Here is a 15,474-nt window from a genome sequence, read left to right on the forward strand (position 1 = left end):
AAACTCATTTTATAAAAGCATTGGTATGTTTTCCTGCAGTTACCTTGAGGTCATCACTTGTAGCAGCAGCAAGGAGTCTCTGAGCCTTGGCTTGTAACAACCTGGGCCTAACCTCTCTGTCTGTCCCCTCGGTTACAATGGTGGTCACCCTTCACTGGGAGTGAGTCACATTAACACATTCTGAGGAGATGAACCATGTTATAAACACACACAAGTCTTTCTTTTCCTTAAATAAAAACAGAAAATGCCGGAAATACTCAGCAAGTCAGGCAGCATCTGTGGAGAAAGAGGCAGAGCTAATGTTTCAGGTCGATGACCTTTCGTCAGAACTGGCTTCCCAGTCCTGCGAGATCCTGCCGATCTGGTGGGTGCTCACACCTCCTTGTGCCTGTGTGAGAACTTCTCTAAAATATAAACCGTAATTCCTGCACCCATCAAATCCCGACTGGGAAAGTCACTGGTCCAGTTGGTAACTGCCCTGTCGCAGTCCTGAATGGTATCTCCCAAAATCAGGCAATATCCATTGGAAAATTTCCGTGAAATGAAATGGATTTTAATGGTGACTTTGAAGGCAGTAATCATTTCTCTAAGTGCAGCTGATTTAAGCAAACAATATATGTATATATATATTAGCTTTAATTGGATATTAAATCATCTTAATTACATAAAATGATTCTCTGAATAAAGTCTGAAGAATCATTTTTGTTCCCATTATTTTCGATGTTAATGCCACCCTCTTAATTAACAAAGATTAATGATAATCCTCTTATTTGCATAGGGCTTTTATGTGACCAATTCCCTTCTGGGCATTTAAAGGAACATTTTGTCACAGCCCGTTTTGGCTTCTCTCCAAATGTTTGATCAAACACAGACCAATCCCAAAGTGAGATTTATATGCGGTGCAGATTCGAAATCCATTTACTGCATTTTCTGGGTAATTAGTCTGGGAACAGAATCTACCAGAGTGACTCTGAGAAGCCCCAGACCATCACGTCCAACAGTGATGGGGTTATTGTATCGAGATACATTGAAACTACAACACAGAAACAGGCCATTCGGCCCAACTGGTCTGTGCTGGCGTTTATGCTCCACACGAGCCTCCTCCCTCCCTACTTCCAACCCTATCAGGATAGCCTTTTATTTCTTTCTCCCTCTATCCAGCTTCCCCTAAAATACATTGATGCTATTCGCCTCAACTACTCCTTGTGGGAGCGAGTTCCACATTCTCACCACTCTCTGGGTGAAGAAGTTTCTCCTCAATTCCCTATTGGATTTATTAACAGTCCCACAAGTGGAAACATCTTCTCTCTGTCTACCCTATCAAACCCTTTCATTATCTTAAAGACCTCTATCAGGTCACCCCTCAGCCTTCTCTTTTCTAGAGAAAAGAGCCCCAGGGCCTCGCCCCCTCTCCCTATCTCTGTAACCTCCTCCAGCCCTACAACCCTCCGAGATCTCTGCGCTCCTCCAATTCTGGCCTCTTGTACATCCCCGATTTCCTTTGCTCCACCATTCGTGGCCGTGCCTTCAGCTGCCTGGGCCCTAAGCTCTGGAATTCCCTCCCTAAACCTCTCCGCCTCTCTCCCTCTCGCTCCTCCTTTAAGATGCTCCTTAAAACCCACCTCTTTCCTAATATCTCCTTATGTGGCTCGGTGTCACAGTTTGTTTGATTTACGCAGCTGTGAAGCGCCTTGGGATGTTTTACTATGTTAAAGGCGCTATATAAATGCAGGTTATTCTTGTTGTGGTGAATCGGGACTTTGAGCTGACTACAGAATCAATGGGTGAACACCTAACATGTTGATGTGATAGTCCTTTGCTGCTGTTTGATAGGGGAATTAATCTGTTCATAACTGCTTTAAAACAGCTGCCTGAGGAATGTCACACAATCGTGCTAAGCATATTTATGTTAATAAATTAAATATCAGCTCCTAGGCTGAGAGGTTTGATGTTAGAAAAAGTTACAGAATGTAGAACCTAAATGGGATGTGAGAAATCTCCAGCAAATCGACAGCAATATTTTCCCATTGTTTTCGGGGTGGTTTTGTTAAACAGTGACATCAATTCTTGTTTGACGTGCTGACACTGTGATAAATAGGCAGGGCTGGAACATAGGCACTCTTTCAAACCTTCGTACAAACATAAGAACATAAGAAATAAGAGCAGGAGTAGGCCATTCGGCCCCTCAAACCTACTCCGCCATTCAATCAGACAATGGCTGATCTGTGACCTCAACTCCACTTTCCTGCCCGATCCCCATATCCCTTGTTTCCCTTAGAGTCCAAAAATCTATCGATCTCAGTCTTGAATATACTCAACGACTGAGCATCCACAGCCCTCTGGGGTAGAAAATTCCAAAGATTCATACCCTCTGAGTGAAGAAATTCCCCCTCATCTCAGTCTTGAATGGCCGACCCCTTATCCTGAGACTAAACTCTCCAGCCAGGGGAAACAATCTCTCAGCATCTACTCTGTCAAGCCCCCTCATAATCTTATATGTTTCAATGAGATCACCTCTCATTCTTCTAAACTCCAGAGAGTATAGGCCCATTCTACTCAATCTCTCCTCATAGGACAACCCTCTCATCCCAGGAATCAATCTAGTGAACCTTCGTTGCACCGTCTCTAAGGCAAGTATATCCTTCCTTAGATAAGGAGACCAAAATTGTACACAGTGCTCCAGGCCCTGTACAACTGTATTGAGACTTCCTTACTCTTGTACTCCAACCCCCTTGCAATCAAGGCCACCATGCCATTTGCTTTCCTAATTGCTTGCTGTACCTGCATACTAACTTTTTGTGTTTCTTGCACAAGGACAACCAAATCTCTCTGGACACCAACATTTAATAGTTTCTCACCATTTAAAAAAATATTCTGTTTTTCTATTCTTCCTACCAAAGTGAATAACCTCTCATTTCCCCACATTATACTCCATCTGCCACCTTCTTGCCCACTCACTTAATCTGTCTATATCCCTTTGCAGACTCTGAGTCCTCCTCACAGCTTCCTTTCCCACCAAGCTTTGCATCTGAAACCTCACTGGCTGCAGAAGACGGGTGATTGATGTTTCTGGATTAGTCATTTCGAGACAAGTGAGTATCGGTGAATTCTCTGGCGGTTGTAACTTTCTCCAGATGATTAAGAATTACACTGTGGAAATAAAATGTTCAATGTCCAACCAGCTTACTGACTATTGGAGGTTTGACTCACTGACAGACGAGCTCAATGCAGCAGCTCCCGGGCTCACATATCCCAGTGGATATTGTACGATCCCCCTGCACTCTATCAATGTGACCTGTCCCCAGCCACCAGCACTACCTTTAAGAACATAGGACGTTGTGTGATGAGAATAGGCCATTTACTTTATCAAACCTTTCTTCCTACAGACCGTGTACAATTACAGTGTCAGTGGATAGCAGCCTCGCTTCTGACTCAGGCGGTTGTGGGTTTAAGCCTGGGGGGAGGTGCCAGTTTGCCCCATGCCTCCCAGAATGGGGAAGAGTCACTCCCAGTAAATGCTCCACAATTTACTGGCCCTTTACAGTCTGACTAAATGCATGCGACCATTAGGGACCAACAAGGGATGGAAATGGTGGAGAATCATGGCTGTGATTTGCCAACATGCGTTCCCAACGACCGGACTCCCCCCATTGCAATCACGCATTTGGAAAATATTCTCCAAAAAGTCTACTTTTCGACGGGGCCCATCACCACCGGCTTTTATAGTGCGGCCAATGGCCTCCCTTCCCAGTGTGAGAGCCCTTGCCCCTGGTCTCCCTGTGAGCAGGACATCAATGCATATTGCTTTAATTTTTCCTGCATATTTGCCGATGGGTTGGTCTCAGTCAGAGTACAAGAGCAGCTCAACAAGGAGATGGAGTTCAGCACACTGTCCAATCACTGTCTCCCCCACCTCAAATATCATGATGTGGAGATGCCGGTGATGGACTGGGGTTGACAATTGTAAACAATTTTACAACACCAAGTTATAGTCCAGCAATTTTATTTTAAATTCACAAGCTTTCGGAGATTTTCTCCTTCCTCAGGCAAATGTTTCAAGATCTCCTTGAAGCCTACGCATTTATACGACCTCAAATATCAACAGCTTCTTTATTTTCCTCAAAGAACATTTCAAATTATTCACTGGGGTACAAATCCACATTGGGTGGTGGTGTAGAACAAGCGGCGTGGCATCAGATGCCCGCTATACACCCGCCCGTTATACACCCACCCATTATACACCCACCCGCTATACACCCGCCCGTTATACACCCGCCCGTTATATGCCCGCCCGCTATACACCCACCCGTTATACACCCACCCGCTATACACCCGCCCGTTATACACCCACCCATTATACACCCACCCGCTATACACCCGCCCGTTATACACCCGCCCGTTATACACCCACCCATTATACACCCACCCGCTATACACCCACCCGTTATACACCCGCCCGTTATACGCCCGCCCGCTATACACCCACCCGTTATACACCCACCCGCTATACACCCGCCCGTTATACACCCGCCCGTTATACACCCACCCGTTATACGCCCGCCCGCTATACACCCGCCCGTTATACACCCACCCATTATACACCCACCCGCTATACACCCGCCCGTTATACACCCGCCCGTTATACGCCCGCCCGCTATACACCCACCCATTATACACCCACCCGCTATACACCCACCCGTTATACGCCCACCCGCTATACACCCGCCCGCTATACACCCACCCATTATACACCCACCCGCTATACACCCACCCGTTATACGCCCGCCCGTTATACGCCCGCCCGCTATACACCCACCCATTATACACCCACCCGCTATACACCCGCCCGCTATACGCCCGCCCGCTATACACCCGCCCGCTATACACCCACCCATTATACACCTGCCCGTTATACACCCACCCGCTATACACCCACCCGTTATACACCCACCCGCTATACACCCGCCCGCTATACACCCACCCGTTATACACCCACCCGTTATACGCCCGCCCGCTATACACCCCATCCGTTATACACCCCGTCCGTTATACACCCCGTCCATTGTACACCCACCTGCTATACACCCGCCTGCTATATACCCCATCCGTTGTACGCCTGCCCGCTATACACCCGGTCTGTTGTACACCCACCAGCGATACACCCGCCCATTTTATGCCCCGCCCGCTATACACCCCGTCCGTTGCACACCCGCCCGCTATACACCCACCCGCTATACACCTGCCTGTTGTACCGCCCGCCCGCTATACACCCCGTCTGTTGTACATCCGCCAGCGATACGCCCGCCCATTATACACCCCACCCGCTATACACCCCGTCTGTTGTACGCCCGCCCGTTATACACCCCATCCGTTGTACACCCGCCCGCTATACACCCACGCATTATACATCCCGCCCGATATACACCCCGCCCGATACACACTCCGCCCGATTCACACCCACCATACCTATTATAAACCCTGCCCCAAACATTATACATTCACCCGCCCTCTATACACCCCTTCCATTGTATGCCCGCCCGCGATACGCCCTTCCGCCCAATATTCATTTCCATCAGGCGGGCGATGTCGTCGGGCGATGTCAGGTGGGCGATGTCGGCGGGCGATGTCAGGTGGGCGATGTCAGGCGGGCGATGTCAGGTGGGTGATGTCAGGTGGGCGATGTCGGCGGGTGATGTCAGGTGGGCGATGTCGGCGGGTGATGTCAGGTGGGCGATGTCGGCGGGCGATGTCAGGTGGGCGATGTCGGCGGGCGATGTCAGGTGGGCGATGTCGGCGGGCGATGTCGGCGGGCGATGTCAGGTGGGCGATGTCGGCGGGCGATGTCGGCGGGCGATGTCAGGTGGGCGATGTCGGCGGGCGATGTCAGGTGGGCGATGTCGGCGGGCGATGTCGGCGGGCGATGTCAGGTGGGCGATGTCGGCGGGCGATGTCGGCGGGCGATGTCAGGTGGGCGATGTCGGCGGGCGATGTCAGGTGGGTGATGTCAGGTGGGCGATGTCGGCGGGTGATGTCAGGCGGGCGATGTCGTCGGGCGATGTCAGGTGGGCGATGGCATTTCACCCGTTTTCTATCAACGCCCAAGATGAATTTCTAGCCTCGAGGAGATCATTTCCTTTTCGATGCCTTCATTCACCCGACATAGAATTACACAGAATGTACAGCACTGAAACAGGCCATTCGGCCCAACTGGTCCGTGCTGGTGTTTATGCTCCACACGAGCCTCCTCCCTCCCTACTCCATCTCACCCTATCACCATATCCTTCTATTCCTTTCTCCCTCATGTGTTTATCCAGTTTCCCCTTAAATGTATCTACACTATTCACCTCAACTACTCCCTGTGGGAGCGAGTTCCACATTCTCACCACTCTCTGGGTAAAGAAGTTTCTCCTGAATTCCCTATTGGATTTATTAGTGACTACTGCATCCACCCGATCAAGGGTCTTGATCGGGTGGATGCGGTAAGGATGTTCCCAAGGATGGGTGAAACTAGAACTAGGGGGCATAATCTTAGAATAAGGGGCTGCTCTTTCAAAACTGAGATGAGGAGAAACTTCTTCACTCAGAGGGTGGTAGGTCTGTGGAATTTGCTGCCCCAGGAAGCTGTGGAAGCTACATCATTAGATAAATTTAAAACAGAAATAGACAGTTTCCTAGAAGTAAAGGGAATTAGGGGTTATGGGGAGCGGGCAGGAAATTGGACATGAAGCTGAGTTCGGATCGGTCAATGCCCTGTGGGTGGCGGAGAGGGCCCAGGGGCTATGTGGCCGGGTCCTGCTCCGACTTCTTGTGTTCTTTCGATTTGTGGTTGGGATCAGATCAGCCATGATCTTATTGAATGGCGGAGCAGGCTCGAGGGGCCGATTGGCCTACTCCTGCTCCAATTTCTTATGTTCTTATGTTCTTATGTTCTTATTTTATATTTATGACCTCTAGTTCCGGTCTCCCCCACAAGTGGAAACATCGTCTCTACGTCTACCCTATCAAACCCCTTCATAATTTTAAAGACCTCTATCAGGTCACCCCTCAGTCTTCACTTTTCTCGGGAAAAGAGCCCCAGTCTGTTCAATCTTTCCTGATAGCTTCATTCAGTGAGACTTTTTCATACTTTTCCAATTTCCTCAAATTGCTAAAGGTCTCAGTTAAATAAAAATTATAACAGAATTTACATTTAAAAGGTGCCCAAAAGGGCTTTCCATAAAGTCACAATGTGTGGCAATTCTTTTCATCTCGACCGACCTGGTACCAATTTGAAAAACCAACACACACGCAAGCCCCAACTCAAAGAGAGGAGGCGAGTGTTTGAGGGTCCGACTCTCAGTCGTAATGAAGTTAATGAACTGACTCTGCACCGGCAAAGAGCTACATTGCTGCCACAGGGGAAACTATCAGGAGAAAGGAGAGGATAAAGGACACGGCTGAGATATAAGGAAGCTGCAATCAGACAGCCTCCCATTAACACTGTCTGTGGCTGAATTTTACAGCTGGTTTCTGCCGACATTATCCCCACCACAACAAAAAAGAAAATTGCAGTTATAATGCTGCTATTCTTAAAAATATCGAACTTTCCTGCAACAAAAGAAAAGAACAGAACAGGAGAGAAGCTTTTGAAGTGGATAACTAACTGGCTGAGAGTCAGAAAGCAGAGAGTAGTGGTGAATGGTTGTTTTTCAGACTGGAGGGAAGTTTACAGTGGTGTTCCCCAGGGGTCAGTATTCGGACCACTGCTCTTTTTGATGTATATTAATGACCTGGGCTTGGGTATAGAGGGTATAATTTCAAAGTTTGCAGATGACACGGAACTCAGAAATATAGTAAACAATGTGGAGGATAGTAACAGACTTCAGGAGGACAGAGACAGACTGGTGAAATGGGCAGACACATGGCAGATGAAATTTAACACAGAGAAGTGTGAAGTGATACATTTTGGTCGGAAGAATGAGGAGAGGCAAAATAAACTAAATGGTACAATTTTAAAGGGGGTGCAGGAACAGAGAGACCTGGGGGTGAATGTACACAAATCATTGAAGGTGGCAGGACAAGTTGAGAAGGCTGTTAAAAAAGCAAATGGGATCCTGGGCTTTATTAATAGACATGATGTGGAGATGCCGGTGATGGACTGGGGTTGACAATTGTAAACAATTTTACAACACCAAGTTATAGTCCAGCAATTTTATTTTAAATTCACAAGCTTTCGGAGATTTTCTCCTTCCTCAGGCAAATGTTTCAAGATCTCCTTGAAGCCTACGCATTTATACATATTGAACAATACATGGTGTTTACAGACTGCCCCTGCAACTGCCCGTTGCCAAGGCAATCACCGTGTTCAGACAGAGAGGTGTTACCTGCAGAACCCCCGAATACACATTCAACAAAAAAAACAAACAGGGAAAAAAAAACAGAGAAAAAGAAAAAAAAACACAGAGAGAGGCAGAAACATCCGGAAGGCAGAGAGAGCCAGCAAATGACCCATTATATTAAAAACAGATAACATTTGTTCGCTGGTGGGGTAACGTGTAGTGTGACATGAACCCAAGATCCCGGTTGAGGCCGTCCTCATGGGTGCGGAACTTGGCTATCAATTTCTGCTCGACGATTTTGCGTTGTCGTGTGTCTCGAAGGCCGCCTTGGAGTACGCTTACCCGAAGATCGGTGGATGAATGTCCATGACTGCTGAAGTGTTCCCCGACTGGGAGGGAACCCTCCTGTTTGGCGATTGTTGCGCGGTGTCCGTTCATCCGTTGTCGCAGCGTCTGCATGGTCTCGCCAATGTACCATGCTCTGGGGCATCCTTTCCTGCAACGTATGAGGTAGACAATGTTGGCTGAGTCACAGGAGTATGAACCATGCACCTGGTGGGTGGTGTCATCTCGTGTGATGGTGGTATCTGTGTCGATGATCTGGCATGTCTTGCAGAGGTTACCGTGGCAGGGTTGTGTGGCGTCGTGGACGCTGTTCTCTTGAAAGCTAGGTAGTTTGCTGCGAACGATGGTCTGTTTGAGGTTGGGTGGCTGTTTAAAGGCGAGTAGTGGAGGTGTGGGGATGGCCATAGCGAGGTGTTTGTCCTCATTGATGACATGTTGAAGGCTGCGGAGAACATGGCGTAGTTTCTCCGCTCCGGGGAAGTACTGGACGACAAAGGGTACTCTGTTGGTTGCGTCCCGTGTTAGTCTCCTGAGGAGGTCTATGCGATTTTTTGCTGTGGCCCGTCGGAACTGTCGATCGATGAGTCGAGCGTCATATCCCGTTCTTACTAGGGCGTCTTTCAGCGTCTGTAGGTGTCCATCGCGTTCCTCCTCGTCTGAGCAGACCCTGTGTATTCGCAGGGCCTGTCCATAGGGGATGGCCTCTTTGACGTGGTTAGGGTGGAAGCTGGAAAAGTGGAGCATCGTGAGGTTGTCCGTGGGCTTGCGGTAGAGTGAGGTGCTGAGGTGCCCGTCTTTGATGGAGATTCGTGTGTCCAAGAAAGAAACTGATTCTGAGGAGTAGTCCATGGTGAGCTTGATGGTGGGATGGAACTTGTTGATGTTATCGTGTAGTCTCTTTAGTGATTCCTTGCCGTGGGTCCATAGAAAGAAAATGTCGTCGATGTATCTGGTGTATAGTGTTGGTTGGAGGTCTTGTGCAGTGAAGAAGTCCTGCTCGAACTTGTGCATGAAAATGCTGGCGTATTGGGGTGCGAATTTGGTCCCCATGGCTGTTCCGTGTGTTTGGGTAAAGAACTGGTTATTGAAGGTGAAGACATTGTGATCCAGGATGAAGCGGATGAGTTGTAGGATGGCTTCCGGAGATTGGCTGTTGTTGGTGTTGAGTATTGATGCTGTCGCAGCGATGCCGTCATCGTGGGGGATACTGGTGTATAGTGCCGAGACGTCCATCGTGGTGAGAAGTGTTCCTGGTTCAACTGGTCCGTGGGTACTGAGTTTTTGTAGGAAGTCTGTAGTGTCACGACAGAAGCTGGGGGTTCCCTGTACGATGGGTTTCAGGATGCCCTCGATGTATCCAGAGAGGTTCTCACACAGGGTTCCGTTGCCTGATACGATGGGACGTCCGGGTGTGTTGGCTTTGTGTATCTTTGGGAGGCAGTAGAAGTCTCCCACGCGGGGATTACGTGGGATGAGAATGCGTAGGATGCTTTGAAGGTCTGGATCGAAGGTCTTGATCAGTTTGTTGAGCTGGTGGGTGTGTTCTTTGGTCGGATCTGCGGGTAACCGTCTGTAGTGTTCCTGGTTGTCCAGTTGTCGGTATGCTTCTTTGCAATAGTCTGTTCTGTTCTGTATGACTATGGCTCCTCCTTTGTCCGCTGGTTTGATGACGATGTTGCGGTTGGTCTTGAGAGCGTTGATGGCGTTGCGTTGTGCTCGGGTGACATTCTGGACTGTCTTCTGAGTGCGGCTGATGAATCTGGCATTGACGCATTTCCTGACAGCTTGAGCATACATGTCCAGCTGAGGGCAGCGACCCTCCGGAGGAGTCCAGTTTGACTCTTTCCTCTTCGGTTGCTGTACCGCGGATCCCTCTGTCTGCTGTTCCGGATCGTCGATTGTCTCATTGGGTTCGCTGCTGAAATCTTGGGGTTTGTGGTAGAATTCCCGGAGCCTCATTCTCCTGATGAATTCCTCTGTGTCCGCCGCGAGACTAGTGGGGTCCATTTTGGTAGTGGGGCAGAAATTGAGCCCTCGGCTGAGAACTTCGATTTCGTCTGGTTGAAGGGTGTGGTCGGATAAATTGACAATAGACTTCCCTGTGGTTGCAACCGTGGTACCAGGGGAAGCTTGGTCGTTGCTGGTGGTGATGCCGAGTTTCTCAAGCTTCCTGCTCTTGGTTTTCATGTAGGCAGCGTAGTTCCGTTGCCTCGTCTGTTTGGCGGTATAACGTAGCTGGTCTGCTGTGTCCTGAGTACAGGTTGAGAGTATGGACTCTATCTTGGTTTCGAGGTTGTGGCGTCTGCTGTAGAGTTGGTGTATGAGATGGTTGCGGAGTGTGCGAGAGGTACGGCGGCAGAGTCTCTCAGCGTAATCCGAGTTGTATGTGGACTTGAGTGGGTTCGTGATCTGGAGTCCTTTCGGGATCTTGTCTGCTTTCTTGCAGCTCTGTAAAAACTTGATGTCTGTGTCTAAATGCGCGATCTTCTTGGATATCCTTTCCACTGTGAGCCGGCAGTTTGTGGTGTCGATGGTAGTCATGATGTGGAGATGCCGGTGATGGACTGGGGTTGACAATTGTAAACAATTTTACAACACCAAGTTATAGTCCAGCAATTTTATTTTAAATTCACAAGCTTTCGGAGATTTTCTCCTTCCTCAGGCAAATGTTTCAAGATCTCCTTGAAGCCTACGCATTTATACATATTGAACAATAATACATGGTGTTTACAGACTGCCCCTGCAACTGCCCGTTGCCAAGGCAATCACCGTGTTCAGACAGAGAGGTGTTACCTGCAGAACCTCCGAATACACATTCAACAAAAAAACAAACAGGGAAAAAAAACAGAGAAAAAAAAACACAGAGAGAGGCAGAAACATCCGGAAGGCAGAGAGAGCCAGCAAATGACCCATTATATTAAAAACAGATAACATTTGTTCGCTGGTGGGGTAACGTGTAGCGTGACATGAACCTTCAATAACCAGTTCTTTACCCAAACACACGGAACAGCCATGGGGACCAAATTCGCACCCCAATACGCCAACATTTTCATGCACAAGTTCGAGCAGGACTTCTTCACTGCACAAGACCTCCAACCAACACTATACACCAGATACATCGACGACATTTTCTTTCTATGGACCCACGGCAAGGAATCACTAAAGAGACTACACGATAACATCAACAAGTTCCATCCCACCATCAAGCTCACCATGGACTACTCCTCAGAATCAGTTTCTTTCTTGGACACACGAATCTCCATCAAAGACGGGCACCTCAGCACCTCACTCTACCGCAAGCCCACGGACAACCTCACGATGCTCCACTTTTCCAGCTTCCACCCTAACCACGTCAAAGAGGCCATCCCCTATGGACAGGCCCTGCGAATACACAGGGTCTGCTCAGACGAGGAGGAACGCGATGGACACCTACAGACGCTGAAAGACGCCCTAGTAAGAACGGGATATGACGCTCGACTCATCGATCGACAGTTCCGACGGGCCACAGCAAAAAATCGCATAGACCTCCTCAGGAGACTAACACGGGACGCAACCAACAGAGTACCCTTTGTCGTCCAGTACTTCCCCGGAGCGGAGAAACTACGCCATGTTCTCCGCAGCCTTCAACATGTCATCAATGAGGACAAACACCTCGCTATGGCCATCCCCACACCTCCACTACTCGCCTTTAAACAGCCACCCAACCTCAAACAGACCATCGTTCGCAGCAAACTACCTAGCTTTCAAGAGAACAGCGTCCACGACGCCACACAACCCTGCCACGGTAACCTCTGCAAGACATGCCAGATCATCGACACAGATACCACCATCACACGAGATGACACCACCCACCAGGTGCATGGTTCATACTCCTGTGACTCAGCCAACATTGTCTACCTCATACGTTGCAGGAAAGGATGCCCAGAGCATGGTACATTGGCGAGACCATGCAGACGCTGCGACAACGGATGAACGGACACCGCGCAACAATCGCCAAACAGGAGGGTTCCCTCCCAGTCGGGGAACACTTCAGCAGTCATGGACATTCATCCACCGACCTTCGGGTAAGCGTACTCCAAGGCGGCCTTCGAGACACACGACAACGCAAAATCGTCGAGCAGAAATTGATAGCCAAGTTCCGCACCCATGAGGACGGCCTCAACCGGGATCTTGGGTTCATGTCACGCTACACGTTACCCCACCAGCGAACAAATGTTATCTGTTTTTAATATAATGGGTCATTTGCTGGCTCTCTCTGCCTTCCGGATGTTTCTGCCTCTCTCTGTGTTTTTTTTTCTCTGTTTTTTTTCCCTGTTTGTTTTTTTGTTGAATGTGTATTCGGGGGTTCTGCAGGTGACACCTCTCTGTCTGAACACGGTGATTGCCTTGGCAACGGGCAGTTGCAGGGGCAGTCTGTAAACACCATGTATTATTGTTCAATATGTATAAATGCGTAGGCTTCAAGGAGCTCTTGAAACATTTGCCTGAGGAAGGAGAAAATCTCCGAAAGCTTGTGAATTTAAAATAAAATTGCTGGACTATAACTTGGTGTTGTAAAATTGTTTACATTTATTAATAGAGGCATAGAGTACAAAAGCAAGGAAGTTATGCTAAACCTTTATAAAACACCGGTTAGGCCTCAGCTGGAGTATTGTGTTCAATTCTGGGCACCGCACTTTAGGAAGGATGTGAAGGCCTTAGAGAGGGTGCAGAGGAGATTTAGCTTTTGTCTGCTAATTATCCAGCACCATTAACCTGTTTGAATGTGTTAACAGCTCGGTTAAAATAGTAACTAGTTTAAATGTTGCCATTGTGATTACATCCCATAGGTCACCCTGAGCCATTTGCTGTAATCTGTTTGAGGACATGGTGGGCGGTGATTGGGGGGAGTGTGGGGGTGGGGGGGTGGAGGGAGGAGGGGGGAAGGGGGAGGGGGTGGGGGTGGGGTTGGAGGAGGAGGAGGGGGTGAGGGAAGGGGGAGGGGAGGGGGAGGGGGTGGCTGGAAGGGGGAGGGGGTGGGGAGGAGGTGGGGGTGGGGGTGGGGGGAGGGGTGGGATGGGGGAGGGGGAGGGGGTGTGAGGAGGGGGAGTGGAAGGGGGTGCGAGGAGGGGGTGGGGGAGGGGGTGGGAGGAGGGGGATGGGGAGGGGGTGGGAGTGGGGGGAAGGGGTGTGTGTGAGGGGAGGAGGAGGGGTGGGGGGAGGGGGAGGGGGTGGGGAGTAGGTGGGGGTTGGGGGGAGGGGGTGGTGGAGGGGGAGGGGGTAGGGGGAGGGGGAGGGGGTGGGGAGTAGGTGGGGGTGGGGGGGAGGGGGTGGTGTGAGGGTGGAGGGGGTAGGGGGACGGGGGAGGGGGAGGGGTGGGGAGAGGTGGGTGGGGGGAGGTGGTGGTTGGGAGGGGGAGGTGGGTGGGGGGAGGGGCTGGGTGGGAGGAGGGGATGGGGAGGTTGGGTGAGGGGGTGGCAGGGGGTGGTGGGGGAGGGTGTGTGTGTGTGGGGGAGGGGAGGGGGGGAGCTGCCGATCGCTGGAACCGACTCTTTCTCTGCCGTCCTTCACTTGGTGCGAGGAAGGGCGGTGAACCCTGCTTCTGATGGACTGGCTGAGACCAGCAGGACCCCGGGTGAGCTGAGGCAATGCCTGAAGGTGACTCAGCACAGCTGCTCGGTGGGCAGCGCTCTCACCTCTGAGTCATAAGAACATAAGGAATAGGAGCAGGAGTAGGCCATCCGGCCCCTCGAGCCTGATCCACCATTCAATCAGATCATGGCTGATCTTCTACCTCAATGCCATTTTCCTGCACTATCCCCATATCCCTTGATGCCTTTAATATCTAGAAATCTATCGATCTCTGTTTTGAATATATCAATGACTGAGCCTCCACAGCCCTCTGGGGTAGAGAATTCCAAAGATTCACCACCCTCTGAGTGAAGAAATTTCTCCTCATCTCAGTCCTAAATGGCCGACCCCTTATTCTGAGACTGTGACCCCTGGTTCTAGACTCCCCAGCCAGGGGAAACATCCTCCCTGCATCTACCCCGGTTCAGAAGGTTGTGGGTTCGAATCCCACTCCAGAGACTGAAGTGCAAAATCTAGTCTGACACTGAGGGACTGCAGTATTGAGGGAGTGCTGCACTGTCAGAGGGGCTGTCTTTATGAGACATTAAACCAAGGCCCCGTCTGCCCTCTCAGGTGGGCGTAAAAGATCCCAGAGCCACTATTTCGAAGAAGAGCCGGGGAGTTCTCCCGGTGTCTTGGAATCATATATTTCTATGAATCATATCATATTTCTAAGTCCTGGCCAATATTTATCCCTCAAACATCACTAAAATCTGGTCATTATCACATTGCTGTTTGTGGGATCTTGCTTTGTGTAAATTGGCTGCCACGTTTCCTACATTACAACAGTGACTACACTTCAAAAAAAATACTTCATTGGCTGTAAAATGCTTTTTTGGACGTCTTGAGGTGGTAAAAAGTGCAGTAAATGCAAGTCTTGCTTTCTTTTTGATACTAAGCTGGTACAGAACAACTGGGAATGTAATAAACACAAGATGAGGATCCCCACTTGAACAATTCCCTACAGAGCGTCAACATCAAGATCAAAGTGCCTTTATAGAAGTATTTACACTCGAAGCATAATACAACAACAACTTGCATTGATATAGCGCCTTTAATGTAGTAAAAATTCCCAAGACGCTTCACAGGAGCGATTATCAAACAAAATTTGACACCAAACCACATAAGGAGATATTAGGACAGGTGACCAAAAGCTCGGTCAAAGAGGTAGGTTTTAAGGAGCGTCTTAAAGGAGGAGAGA

The sequence above is a fragment of the Heptranchias perlo genome, chromosome 14 (assembly GCF_035084215.1).
Source record: "Heptranchias perlo isolate sHepPer1 chromosome 14, sHepPer1.hap1, whole genome shotgun sequence".
In the NCBI taxonomy this organism is placed as follows: domain Eukaryota; kingdom Metazoa; phylum Chordata; class Chondrichthyes; order Hexanchiformes; family Hexanchidae; genus Heptranchias; species Heptranchias perlo.